The 14,848-nt window shown below is 36.7% G+C and overlaps 1 protein-coding gene and 1 pseudogene across 3 annotated transcripts in view; one reads left to right on the top strand and one right to left on the bottom strand.

Moving 5' to 3' along the window:
* Positions 1–14,848, bottom strand: part of LOC145261207 (cilia- and flagella-associated protein 74-like) — a 2,330,915-nt gene that overhangs the window by 213,990 nt on the left and 2,102,077 nt on the right. The window lies entirely within an intron of this gene.
* LOC145261406 (5S ribosomal RNA) lies at positions 5,177–5,295 on the top strand (annotated as a pseudogene).

Below are 14,848 nucleotides of genomic sequence, written 5' to 3'. Positions count from 1 at the left end.
TGTGGCCAGCAATTAAATCACTACCCTATTATGAATTTAAAATATTGCAACAAAAGCTTAATATTTTTTAAATGAAATAATGAAATGTGTAAGAACTCTGCTTAGGGTAACTTTGCAAAGAAAGATGTTTAATATTAGCAGATGTGTCAACAACATGATTTGGATAGAAGAAAAGGAAGAGTAACTTCTGTATTTGCACGTCTAACATTAGATATGGACCAGGAATAACATATCAACACCTCTGAAGACCCAACAATACTATTACAAAATTACAAAACCTCTCATAAAAAATAATATTATAAAATATCACTAACAAAAACTTTGGTTCCAGAACCCTCATCTGATATTAGCAGAAAAATATTGTTAACAATTTCTGAATTTGGAGGACTAAAACAAAATGTATGGAGAAAGGAAATATCTACACCTCTGAAGTTAAGACTTCACAATACATTTATAGTTCCTATTATTGTATATGAAATGAAATGTTTAAGAACTGTTGGCAAGTAATTGCTCGTCTCAGAAGACAATAGTGTAGCAGTGGAGCCACATAGCCTGAGCAGGGTGATATGGGAGGATAGCTGTTGCCCGTGCAGCAGTCCTCGTTTCTCTGTGAAGCCAAAGGATCCAAGAGAAAGACAGAGTCAATACAGCTTGACTCTCACTGCGCCGTAAGAGTTTCTGGTGATGACTATATAAAATTAGGCCACCTAAAGAACTCTATCTCCAAATTTTCTGTGGGGTTTACTTCCTTAGCTTTTTCCCTGACGGGATAATCCCACAAAAGGATGGAGGTTTTGAATCAGAATAGCCTTCTCCTAGGTGAGCTACCATCCAAACTTGAGGAGCCCCACCTGCCCAAAGTTTAAGACTTATGCTTGAAGTAATTTGGTAAGATTGACACAGAAATGCAGATATCAGATAGACTTAATATTAACAGAGCCACCAATGGCATTATTCAAAAAAAGTGATTAGAAAGAGTTCGCTGTTTTCTGGCTACCAGACTCCAGCTATGCAAAGAAATCATATCAAGAAGATTTCATTTAAAAAAGATCAAGCTGACGACCACCGAAGAGATAAGTTGACCAGATAAATGTTGATATTGGTATATCACTGATCCAAGGCCATGATAAATGATCGCATTTTGTTTTCAAGTATGTGGCGAAGCTCTCAAGAGTATTCAATGAGTCATGTAATGTCTAATTTATTTCAACTTGTAAGAGTTCAAATTTATACATCTACAATGTGTTGTTTCTGAATTTTTGAGATGAGGATTTGATAGTTTGTATTATTTTGATTCTTCGGACTACTGTCCTTATCTTGAGTGTCATTTTCACGTTTTGGCTGATGAAACCTTCGACCTTTTTCAGATGTATCTTGTCAAACTCGGAAACTTTTGTGCTGAACTCAGGAATCTTCCTGTCAAACTCAGGAATCTGCATGAAATTTCAAATAGAACCCTTTATTTAATCCACAGGGGTAGCATGCTCTCGTCCTGTCAGCCATGACCGGATAGAAATCTTAAGTAATTCAAAATTTTATTAATTTATTTATTGCGGACTATTATCTTTATCTTTTTAATTGTTGTTTCAGAACGTTTCAGCCAACTATTCCTCTGGCCTTCGTTAGGTGGTAACCGTGACGGGATAGGAACTCCGAATATCCTAATTGCATCCTCAGCAATTAATGCCTTTCATACCACCTGAAGAAGGCCAGAGGAATAGTTGACCAAAACGTCGTGAAACAGCAACTAATAAAGATGAGGATAATAGTCCGCAATAAATTAATAAAAAATACTCATTTCAATAATGAATTCCAATTAAATAATATACACTTGTGCCCGATATTATTCATACCCCCCCTTGAAAATTGAGTTTATTAGGTGTAACTTTGTAAGAATTTATTGTTTACGTCCATATTGATACATATTCTTAATAAACCTCTTCTGATCATTTTTGTCATTTTAAAATCTCGGGATACTTGTAATAAAAGAAATATACAGCTATTTATAAAATCTGCAATGTTCAAAAATAATCATACCCCCTTATTTTTTCAGTATTAATCGAGTTTCTGACTGTTTGTTTCCTGTTTGATTCTTATTTTGAATGCTTTTATACAACCTTTGATTAATTTCATTTCGTTTTTTGCATTTTTCAGAAATTAAAATGATATCAACTGAAAACCAATAAAAGAATAAAAATTATTAGAATGGGAAAGAAAAAAGAGCTTAGTAATGATCTTAGGACTAAAATTGTGAATTCACATAAGGATGGTTTAGGTTACAAGTCAATTTCCAAGAAATTTGAGGTCCCTACAGCAACAGTACAGAGCATCATCAAAAAATTCCAGAGCCACCACACAACAAACAACTTGATTGGTAGAGGAAGGAAAAGGAAACTGTCTGCTAGAGCCACCAGGAATATTGTAAGAAGTGTTAATGCAAATCCAACCACCACTACTAAGGACATTTTAGAAAATCTGGAGTCTTCTGGCATAAAAATATCAAGGCAAACATTGCAAAGGACTCTGCATGAAAATGGTCTGAAAGGAAGAAGACCAAGAAGGACTCCATTGCACACCGGGAAACACCTTGCAGCACGTCTAAAGTTTGCTAGGACCCATGTGAATTCTCCAGAGTCCGTTTTCTCAAGTATTTGGTGGACTGACGAAACAAAAATTGAATTGTTTGGCCATATGGATGCTTCTTACGTTTGGAGGAAGAAAGGAGAAGCTTACAACCCCAAGAACACCATACCCACGGTGAAACATGGTGGTGGTAGCCTAATGTTTTGGGGCTCCTTTTCGGCTAGTGGTCCAGGTAGTTTGGTCAAGATAGATGGAACCATGAAGAAGGAGCAATATTTGGAGATACTCCAGAAAAACATTAGACAGGATGCGGAGAAGCTCCATTTAGGACCAAACTGGGTCCTTCAACAGGATAATGATCCAAAACATACTGCCAAAATAGTCAAGAAATGGTTTGAGGATAATCAAATTAATGTTTTGGAATGGCCTAGCCAGAGTCCCGACCTGAACCCTATCGAAAACCTCTGTCACATATTGAAAACTGAGGTTAAAAAGCGGAAACCTAGGAATTTGAGGATTTGGAGAACTACTGCATTGAAGAATGGTCAAAAATCAGTGTTGATGCTTGTAAAAACCTTGTTGATAAATATCCAAAACGGTTACAGGCAGTCATTAAGAATAAAGGGCATGCTATTGACTATTAGTAAGAGAGGTATGAATAATTTTGAACTAGTGCCATTATTGTTTTTCTTTGTATAATGTTTCAAACGAGCATAATTTATCTATTTGTTGAGTTTAAATTAAATGTTTATGCTTGATTTATTGTTTGAAATCCCTTTAATATTGTCTACCTTCTGGTTTGAGCAATATTCTTATAGAAATCTCAAAGATCCGAGGGGTATGAATAATATCGGGCACAAGTGTATATACCATTCAGTACGGACCCGACCATGGAAGATCAGATAATAAATAAACGTGGATTTATAAGACCAAAAATTCAATCTTCATCGCCCTTCAGGGCCTGTGGAACAGTGGATAAAGAATCTCTACGGGTCCAGGTGAGCATTGTTTGAAGAATGTGGTTTCAATCCTATACAAAGCCAGCCAGAGGCTTACTTGACGAAAAACGTGGTGAGACAACAACAATGAAAAGCAATAATTGCTGAGAATTCAGTTAGGAAATTCAAAGTTCCTATCCCGTCGCGGGTACCACCTGACGAAGGCCATAGGAATAGTTGGCCGAAACGTCATGAGTGAGGAGGCCGGCCACAAATCCGTTTACCAACGGTGAGGAACATGGGTGAGCAACTACGTCTGGATTTGTCTTGGATTTCTGTGCAAGAGCATTGTTTTGTTTCACCACGCTCCCCAGCAGCTCACGATATTTCGTTCACAGTTTTCTTAGCTTCCAATAATGTCAGATCTTGCTGCAGCAACGTGTCATATTCATAGAGATGACAAAATTGATTTTGAAATAATCTTGTCGTTTTTAAAATCAAAATTAATTTTGAAATCCATTAAAAAAACAAAAATAAAACAATAGTTGAACACAAACTTTGTAAATCATCAGTTTTAGATGACGTTTATGGTGACCTCTGATGACCTCTTCAATTTGCATTAGTGATTCTTTTTTTTTTTTTGTGAATTGAAGTAAGAGGAAAGCGATGTCAAACCCTTGTCTTTTCATATATCTCAGCACGTAGCACATCTTATTGTAGGATAGTTGCCGTGTTCCTTTGCAATCATAACACTTAATTTCTATAGCACGGTAGTGGTGGTGGTGGTGGTTCTTCCTCTTCTTCTTCTTCTTCTTCTTCTTCTTAATAACACCTTTCATAAACGTGGTTAATAAAGAAACATGATTGAATGGAATTGGGTTTTTAAAACCTTTTTATTTTTATTTTTTTTATAGCATACATGTATACACTTAAAACACCCAACCCATGGAGAAGAAAACCGCTATACAAACTAATTGCTCCCATCCTCTCTCTCTCACTCTCTCTCTCTCTCTCTCTCTCTCTCTCTCTCGTTATATATATATATATATATATATATATATATATATCAGTATAACTACTTCATTTACTCACATAAAATTAATATACGAAAGTATAAATTTATGCGTAAACTTCAAGTATTTACTTCAAAAGTGCTCAATACGTAGGTAGAGCTAGCTAGTTATTTATAAAATATATATGGCGATTAAGCTACATTGAATATTCCGCGTTTCATCCACTCTAGGATTCTTCAGGCTTATGCGCATAAGCCTAAAGAATCCTAGAGTGGATGAAACGCGGAATATTCAGGGTAGCTTAATCGCCATATATATTTTATAACTAACTATATATATATATATATATATATATATATATATATATATATATATATATATATATATAAAACTCTGCTGGTTCAATCGAAAAACAAAAATCTTCCCTTCTAATTCTTGACCTCAGCTTAGCCTTTCTGTCTCTGCGACTTCACTACTGGGATACACAGTCCTTACAACTACTACTTGGAAAATTCCACTCTATCTAATCCTAAACCATAAGTAGAAATGTATCTATTTTCGACATACATGCCTTTTATTTGCTTCACAATAAGGTACAAGCAAGATATGTCCCCTTTTTATGAAAATGGTAGATTCTGAATTATATACAGCATAATCACGTTTGAAACACCGGTTCCCGTCAGATCACCGAAGTTAAGCAACGATGAGTCTGGTCAGTACTAAAATGGGTGACCATTTGAGACTTCCAGGTGGTGTATGTGCTCTATGCTTATCTCGGCATTGTTTCCAGTTGTCCTGGACTTCTCCTTGCCACTGGACTCAACAGTGTCGCTTCAGGAGAGGTGTGGTTGGAGATTGCGCAACCCTTGCCTCACAATTACACGCACAGCAGCTGCCTCTACAGGGGGTATCCTTTCTCTTTCGAGACTGAACGGAGGCATCGGATGATTATATTTTTGCTTTCATTTTCAAAGAGATGATGGTGAGCTCCTTGGATGAACTCTATTAAATGCTTTTAATATTCATCATTTAAACATTTGATTCCGATATAATGTTTCTGAACTTTTGAGATGAGGATTTGATAATTTGTATTAATTGGATTATATGGACTACAGTTCTCATCTCGAGTCTTATTTTAACAACGTTTTGGCAAATGTAACTTCCGACTTTCTTCAGGTGTGTCCTCTTGAAATTGGGAATCTTTCTACAAAACTCGGGAATTTCAAACGTAACCCTTTATTTAATTTTTTTTTTACATGGTGGTCACCACTTATCAAGGCCCGGAAGCCACTCGGGGATAAGGGTTATTGTGTGTACAGTAATCAATGGGATAGTATCATAGTAATAGATAGTATTGGAGATTTGATAAAGTGTCATTACTTAAAGGGGCAGTTCATCAGGAATTTGTTTATGTTGGACTTGAAGACATCCAAATTGAAGTCGGGGGGGGGGGGGAAACAGGCAAGCGGCAGAGAGTTCCACAGGCGTGCAGTTCTAAGAAAGAAGCTTTGTTCATGGAATCTACTTTATTTAATCCCTGGAGGGGTAGCATGCTCTTGTTCTGTCAGCCATGACCGGATAGAAGTCTTAAGTAATTCACAATTGTAGTTTTATTATCACCTGCACTGAGAATTGAACTTTAAAGTTCCGGAACAGTGTCGCTTAGAACCGAATTTACCAAGTACTTTATCCGTTACGCCATGGATCCTTGCAGACGTTGTGAAAATGACACTCAAGATGTGAACAGTTGTCTGAATAATCCAACTTCCGATGTAGATATTTACAAAAAGGAACAGTAATTCAAACGCACTGTTCTCTTTCTCTTTCTCTCCCTCTCCCCCCTCTCTCTCTCTTTCCCTCTCCCCTTCTCTCTCTTTCTTTCTCTCTCTCTCACCTTCTTTGCTGGTTCCGTCGAAAGAGAAAGATCTCTCTTCTCATTATTTATTTCAAATTTCTGTCTTTGTGACGTCACTACCGAGACACATAACTTTTACGTTTGTTACTTGGAAAATTCTACTTTATCTTTTTTTTTATTATTTTTAACTCTTTTGCAGTTCAAACAAGGCATATTGCCACTTGGAAGGTGTCTATCAAGAAACTATGGGGAGTTGAGCATTTAAATTTCTGCAGATTAGTACAGTCAGGGAATCAGGAAACAGGAAGGGAATTCCAAAGTCTAGCAGTCCCAGGGAAGGAATTATTAAAATGGTGAAGGGTTGGGATTTTGCTGCTTGTCGGGTTAATTACGGGTTATGTACGTCAAAGGGGGCACAAGTGCTAAGAGTTCATCAGAGCACATTCTATTAAAGTACTTGTAAAACATGCACAGATATGCAAAAGTGCAGCAATGGGACAGAAGTTAGAGCTTGGTCAACAATGCGGGACCAATTAGATTTGAGACTTTTTTTTTTTTTTGACGCTGCTGAAAAGTGAGAGACTAGTAGCAGATGTACTAGCCCAGATGTGGCAACAATACTCCCGGCATGGGCGAATCGTGGCTTTGTAAATATATATGATATCTCAGTTCTGAATTTTTTAGATGATGGTTGCTTGTTTGTATTACTTGTTTTACCCAGACTATTGTTCACATCTTGAGTTATTTGTGCAAAATTTCGGTCGATGTAGCCTTCGACCTTTGTCAGGCTTGTTAGTCGCCATCTTGGAAAGGAATAGTGAAAAGTTACTGGCTCCGTAGATGGTTTTGTATAAAACAGCCCCAAGAATATGAAACCACCTACGAGCCAGTAACTTTTTTTCTTTTCTTTTCCAAGATGGCAACCAACATGCATGATGAAGATCGAAAGCTACACCAACCGAAACGTTGCATAAATAACACTCAAGATGAGAAGAATAGTTCGCTCAAAACAAGTAATATATGACGTCGCTTTGTTGTAATTTTTAACCTTACGAGTAACTTCTATTAAATTTTAAATTTATTATTTAAGAATTTCGTTTCACGATCACGAAAAGAAACAAAAGTTAATAGAGAAGCGAATCCCTATATATAAAAAAAAAATGCGTGCCTTAACCGTGCAGTTTTACCAACAGAGACAATCATCACACGCAACCGTTTCGCAGCAGCGATAAACAGACTCAGAGAAGACGAAGAAGTTTACGCTACATTATACAATCCTATAACAATGATATAACTACCCTGACGGCATAAGAACGTAGAAAGCATAAATATTCAAGAGAACGCCGTGAATTGAAAAACCAAAACAGGCAATTCTCCCACATGCGCGCAGATGGTTCAGACAAGTGGGGCGAGGAAATACGCGTGCATATGCATTTTATGAATTCATGCATATGACCTGTTTGCTGATTACTGCTACCGCTGAGCCTGATGCGTATCGGGGGTGAGGGTAGGATTCCGGCCCGTACGACATGTCCACAATTTGCAATGCATATCGTATTCTAATTTAGACGAGGACACTTTCTGCTTGCTTTTCTTATACACCTGTCAACATTGGAATCTCGCAGATATTTCAAGCTTGAATGCGTTTCTCTCATTTTTTGCTCGTGATATCTATACGTTTCAACATTGCTTTCCGCTTCTTTGAATTTTCCCCCATGGTTCCTGGGCAGGACAGAAGAAACTGGAAAGCTGAGAGAGGAGCTCGGGTTAATTTCTTATCTCCCTCCTCTCTTTTATTTATCCCTAATAAGACATATTGCTACCGAGAGGTAACAGGTTACTATGATTAGGGCTAGATTTATATGGTCATCTGGAAATAATCGACGGGGCCATGGATCTCAATCTGTATAAATATTAATATTGAGAAATATTGAAATTCGGAAATATCGGTTTATTACATATTTGTGCATCCATATTTTGTAACAAAATGGGACGTGGATTCGTATCAATCATAAAATTCAAGATAGTTTACCAAGCTATGTTCTAAGTAAATCATTAAATAGACCGCACCCCTTTTCACTGACGCCGTAATAGCACCACCTCTTAATTTTATTGCGTTCTCCCAGCTTCCAATGATACGCCACGCTTCAAAAGCGAATTCGTCCTTTCGTCAAGCGGCTCGTTTATATGCAGCCCAATATTGTCTAATTTGCATACGATCGACGAGAATTTACTTTGGTTCGCGCGATTGAAGATAAAACCAGTTGATCATCGTCAATTTGTTTTTGTTTTGTATATTATTTTTTATTTTAATTGAAATATTTTTTTTATTTATTTCGGATGAAATCATCCTTCATCAGAGAATGGAAGAGTTCTTTAGTTTTCTTCCTCGCAAGTAAAAACAAAAACAAAAAAACTGCCCATCTCTCATGTTGTTGAATCAAGGCATTGCTAGGTGGTGTTGACGCACGCGGTTTCAATCTAAGCTGCATTTAAACGATCATTTTAAAACAATCATCCTAGCATCTTGTTGCAATGATTTCCGAGGCCCACTGGTTTCTCGTTTCGATTCTTCGTTTTTATAATTTAATTCGTTCTAAATAAGGCACATTACCACAGAAGCACAAGAGGCTACTGTGAATTAGTGACCAGATTTATAGGGACATCTTTAGTGGGAAGTTATACAGCAAGATGTTTGTTCACATTACATTTTAATTTCTGCATGTTCGATGATTTCAGTTGTTGACACTTATATGTTTTGGGGTAATCGGATTATGCTTTAACGGACCAATCATCGTCGGTCATCTTCTATAATATAAATCTCAATTGCCTGCTTAAATGTGTGTATGTGTATGTATGTATGTATGTATGTATGTATGTAGGTATGTATGTCTCGCAAAAACTTTCGACAAATGCGACTGATTTTCACGAGATCGGCATCATTTTGAAGCCGGTTCTTCGGTAAACAAATATCGAAAAATTGGCCAAAAACATTAATTCCTTCACCCTCAACCGGGCACTTTTCTACAAGTAGGGGTCGCCTTTTTCGTCGATATTTTCGAAAGTTATCGCCTCTTTTCGATTGTCTAGCCTTAATTTAAACTTACGTCACTTCCGGTTTGGCGATAGGCGCAACAGCTAACCATACACGTTTTCTTTCAGTTTCTTTTCCTCCTTCGCGATACTAGGTCGAGCCTGACTGCCTACTACCACTTTTATTTTGCTCTCGCATTTTTTCCTTTTTGTTTTTTGCGCAACCAACACCCTTACACGCACCTCTACTTTCTGTCCCGCCTTCGCGTCACGAGTTCGAACCTGCCTGCCTTTTACAACATTTTTTTTTTGCTCAACACACACCTACAAAACACTCGAGCCACGCTGGGCACCCAGGCTAGTCCTTAATATAGAACACATTTTTCTTTGACACATAAGTTTCTTGATTTCGACACACTCACCCCACAAAAAAATAAGCAAAAAAAAAAAAAGAAAAAAATTAATTAAAAGATGTGTTTGAAGGCCTAACAATACGGAAAGCGGGACAATTGTTGAATACAGGATAGGTAAAAAAAATATACAGGATAGGTAAAAAAAACAAAGGTAAATTAATCATTGATATATTAATATTCAACTGGCGTAAACATTAACTCTTCTTTTTATTATGTTTTTTTTTTTCAAATTCAAACAATTCATAAATAAAAATAAAACAAAATAATCGAAAATGAATTTCAAAATTAAACGATACCCATTCGCATTCCTAATAATCAACACATTTTCGCTACGATTTCAAATGCCTCCTTTAGTAAACTTTTTCGACCATTTCTTTATTAAATCTACTTATTAATTTTATTTTAATTTCTTGTCGTATGTGATAGATTAGACTTCGAGATGTGATTCGAACAAACGAAACGAAAACTAAAACGCAAATGGTTTTAATTGCTTGCCCTCTTTCTCACCGCCCCCGCCTTCGTTTCCATACGCTCTCTTTGTCACTTCCTAAAGCCACCAACTTTTAATATGAAGGTGTTAAATCAAAAATATTTCCACCCAATCAAAATCTTTATAGAGTCGAAAACGTATAAAAACATATAAGATATTAACTGATATATACTTGAGAGTCAAAATAATGAAAAGAATATTCTCTTGTCATAGCCCTAGTTATTAATGTATTTAAATTGTTCATTTTATATTACCCCGGGCAGTGCTGAGATACGAGTCATGCTAGTTAATATTAAAATGGTTTAATAAAAAGAAAAAGATGATATATGAGTGTAGGAATTAACTGAGCATTACGAGTGTGGTCAATGTACTTTCGTTGAGATTCCGACCTCTACAATCAGTTCGACAGAAACTGGGCCATTTCGAAGGCCTTTTTGCTGTCAGACTGATGCAAAGTGTTCTGTGTAGCCCTAAGAGGTCCACCCTCCCAGGCCTTGCCTCCCAGCTTTCGGAAGGAGCAAGTTTATCACTTGTTGGGTGAGGCGCCCTCATCAGAGAATAGCGTCAGGGCTACTCAGGCATATTTTTGCAGGGCCAGAATGTTCCTCCTCTTGGGGCACTGGCCCATTTTCCCACCTTGCAACCTTGTGTCACATTCTCTCGCAGTGGAACAGTGGTAAATACTGGTCAGTGTACTTTCATAGTCTGCCATCTGGGCGGTACTTACTACGACTGTTGCTCGTTGTATATATATATATATATATATATATATATATATATATATATATATATATAGATTTTATCAATATATTTTACCTTTTCTAACTCATTTCAGTCTCCATGTTTTTCTTTGGTGACCATTCCAGGGCCACAACAATAAATAAAAAGAAACTTATTGATTTTAGTTATGCAAGAAAGAAACGTCTTCTTAAAAGACTTATCACAGTTTATAAATTTTCGCATGAAATGAAATCAAAGTAGAAGAAAAAAGCGATAGTGGTTGTGATCCAACGGGTCACGAGTACGATTACTTAATGTATAAAGAAAGAATAAAAATAGCCTCTTATTTCTACTTTTAAAATTTTTCGAACTGAACAAAATTGGTCGAATAGTTTTATCGATGTTACATGTTTCCACGCACATCCGTCTGGGAGGTGGGCCTTTGTTCCGCCTGCCCTCCTACCATGACTCACGATTTTATTGCTCGCTCCACATGCACTCTCGACCCATCCAGCCTTGTCAGTGTGCCATAAGTGGTTCGGATGAATTTGATAGAAAGGAAATCAGCGGGAGGTGCCAATTCTTCATCTTTCCTTTCAGCCCTCACGTCGCAAACGGCTCCAAAATATCAGAACTTTCCTTTTGTCTTTGAGATTCTGCCACTTGCCATTGTACACGAACTGCTGTCTTTCCTGTTCATAGCCAATAGTCATGCCAGCATTTCATGCGTGTCTATGAGAAATAATAAAAACATGTACTACTCATCCAGGTACACGGCATAATCACATTGATACACTGGTTTCTCGTCAGGTCACCACAGTTAAGCGTCATTGATCCTGATCCATACTAAAATGGGTGACCATTTGGTATTACTAAGTATTTGATATTATTGTTAATCACGTTGACACAACGGTTCCCGCTTGATCACCAAAGTTAAGCAACGTTTAACTTGGTCAGTACTAAATGGGTGACCATTTGGGACTTTCTGGTGCTGTATGTGCTCTCTGCTTATCTCGGCATTGTTTCCAGTCGTCCTGGTCTTTTCCTTGCCACTGGACCCAAACAGTGTCGATTCAGGAGATTCATTTACACGCACAACTGTCCCTACAGGAGTATCCTTTGTCTTTCGAGACTGAACGGAGGCATCGACTAAGTATTGTATGTGCTCCGAAGATTAGGGAAAACTCCGTCAGGCTATTCTTGCCCAAGGCCCGCTGCATAGTATAATGTAATATATCTCTATTTCTACTATTATATAAAAGTCACTTTGTGTGTGTCAGTTCTTTCCTTATAGATTCCGAAACGGCTGAACTTATCTTTTGCAAATTTCACACAAAGGTAATTTATATGTTTGGCAGTGTTCTTAGATAGGGTTTGTGCAGAAATTCATCTGATAAGTATGGAAAATCGAAAAACAAAATCCCATCCTAAAAATGTTTTTTATCTTATAGATAAAAAGAAAACATTTACAGAATAATATTTTACGTTACATCAGCAAGGGAGATAATAAATCTTAGCAAAATCTGGTTTGAAGCTATCTCTTTGCACCTACACCATAGTCCAGTTTTGGAGACTCTTTTTATAACCCAGTCAATGACGGGTACTTTTGCTTATATATATATATATATATATATATATATATATATATATATATATACAGGGTGATCAAAAAAAACATAGAAAGTATATTTAGAACATATGCTGTAGAACGGAGAAAAAAGGCCAAAGACCCTAGTGTTTTGATGTGATGTTTTGAATATAATAAACTAGTTATGACCAAAGTTTCATTTCATTCAGTCAAAACACTAAGGAACGGGGCCTAATTAGAGTTGGGACCCGTTTTGGAGGGGGGGTCACCTTGTATATGTATAAGTACTTCATTTACTCACAGAAAATTAATATACGAAAGTATAAATTTATGCGTAAACTTTAAGTATTTACTTCAACAGTGCTCAATACATAGGTAGAGCTAGTTAGTAAGTTATAAAATATATATGGCGATTAAGCTACACTGAATATTCCGCGTTTCATCCACTCTAGGATTCTTAAGGCAAGATACTTAGGAAAAGTATATGCTGAAAATAAAATTGAATAAATCACAATATATACTGATCCATCAAATTTATCTATATATATAAAAGCAAAAATGTGTGCATGTATGTTTGTATGTATGTATGTGCATTTGTGTGGCACTAAAAACTTTCGACAGACAGAACAAAAATTGACAAACTTGGTACCATATTGAAGCTCCATCCTTCGCCCGAAAAATATCGAAGAATTGGCCAAAAACGTTAATTTTTTTTACCCTGAAATCAACAATTTTCTACAGGGGGGGGCAACAAAAACCGTTCTCTCATGACGAGATCGGTTCTACGCATGCGTCAGATGGCGTTATGACCTTATTTAGTTTAAATAGTTGAAGAACTGACTAAATTTCATATACGTCGTGTTAGCTCAGTTGGTTAGAGCGTTGGGTCATTATCTAAACGTTTTGGGTTCGAATCGTGGTGTGAGATTTTTTTTTTCGATATTTTAAATTTTAATATTGAAGCACTGAAGCAGTGTTATCAAGCAATTTTTCACGTAACGTTCGTTTTTCTGTTTTTTCACGTAACGCTCATTTTTCTGGGTTTTTTTTTACTTCGCTTATCCACCCCCGACCACACACCCAAAAACACCCGGGTACCGACCGATTTTTTAAATTAAAATATCGAAAAGGCTTATTTAAGCCATTTTTCATGTGTTCGTTCTTCTGTTTACTTTTTTGTTTTTTTTTATTTTTACATTTAACATCGTTCGTTTGCCTTACGTTAGTTTTTTTTGTGTTTTTTTTCGATGTTTTGATTACCCTCACCCACCCACCCGCTTAAGTTTTAACGTTCGTTTTTATGTTTTCTTTTTTTTACTTCGCTTATAACAAAAAAAACCTGGTCATTGACCTCATTTGCTGAATAGCTTCCGTCGTCGTCGTCGGCGGCGGCGTCGTCGTCGTTGTCCTCGTCGTTGTCGTCGTCGTAACGCTTGACGACTTCCGTGCTCGCACCTGTCAATTTGGTTCTTACTTAAATAAATTCAAACATCTTTCAGTCACTCATTTTGGCTGGCCAATTTTATTTTCAAACTTCGCCTCAGGGCTTCGGGTTCGATCCTACCAACTTTACCCCCCCCCGGTTTCTTTTTTATTTAACACCACACACACACCTCCAAACACCCGGGCAACGCCGGGTACCCCCGCTAGTCATTTATAAAAAGAAATTATACTTGTGAAAAATCCTTAATCAATATATTTTCAAAAAGATGCTCTTTTCTTCAGACGAAAACACATTAAGAAAAAACAATGTAAGAATGGTAAGCATGAATTAAAAAATAAAATAAAAAACAAATAGGAAACATTTATGTGAAAAATAAGAATAAAACAACATTTTCAACAAGTAATTAGCCAGTCTATCAAGAAAAATCCAAAAGAAATTTTACAAATATGAATATAAAACTTTCGTTATAATTTGTAACGTGAAAGCGTTATTGTACAGTCCAAAATGTCAATATACAGTGAAATAGAACCCCACAAGATCCGAATTATTAACAGTGCAATCCGATAGGCGAATGAGAATAAATCTATATATATAAAGCGAAAATGTGTGTGTGTGTGTGTGTATGTGTCTCGCAAAAACTTTCGACACAGGCAACGGATTTTCGCCACGTAGGTATCATTTTAAAGCTCGAACCTTCGCCCGACAAATATCGAAAAATTGGCCAAAAACACTAATTCCTTCACCCTGAAATCATCAGTTTTTTATAAGGAG

This window comes from Euprymna scolopes, chromosome 37, assembly GCF_053919585.1.
Source record: "Euprymna scolopes isolate OS-2025 chromosome 37, ASM5391958v1, whole genome shotgun sequence".
In the NCBI taxonomy this organism is placed as follows: Eukaryota; Metazoa; Mollusca; class Cephalopoda; order Sepiida; family Sepiolidae; genus Euprymna; species Euprymna scolopes.
Note: the sequence above shows the minus strand (reverse complement) of the source record. Positions and strands in the feature narration are given on the sequence as shown.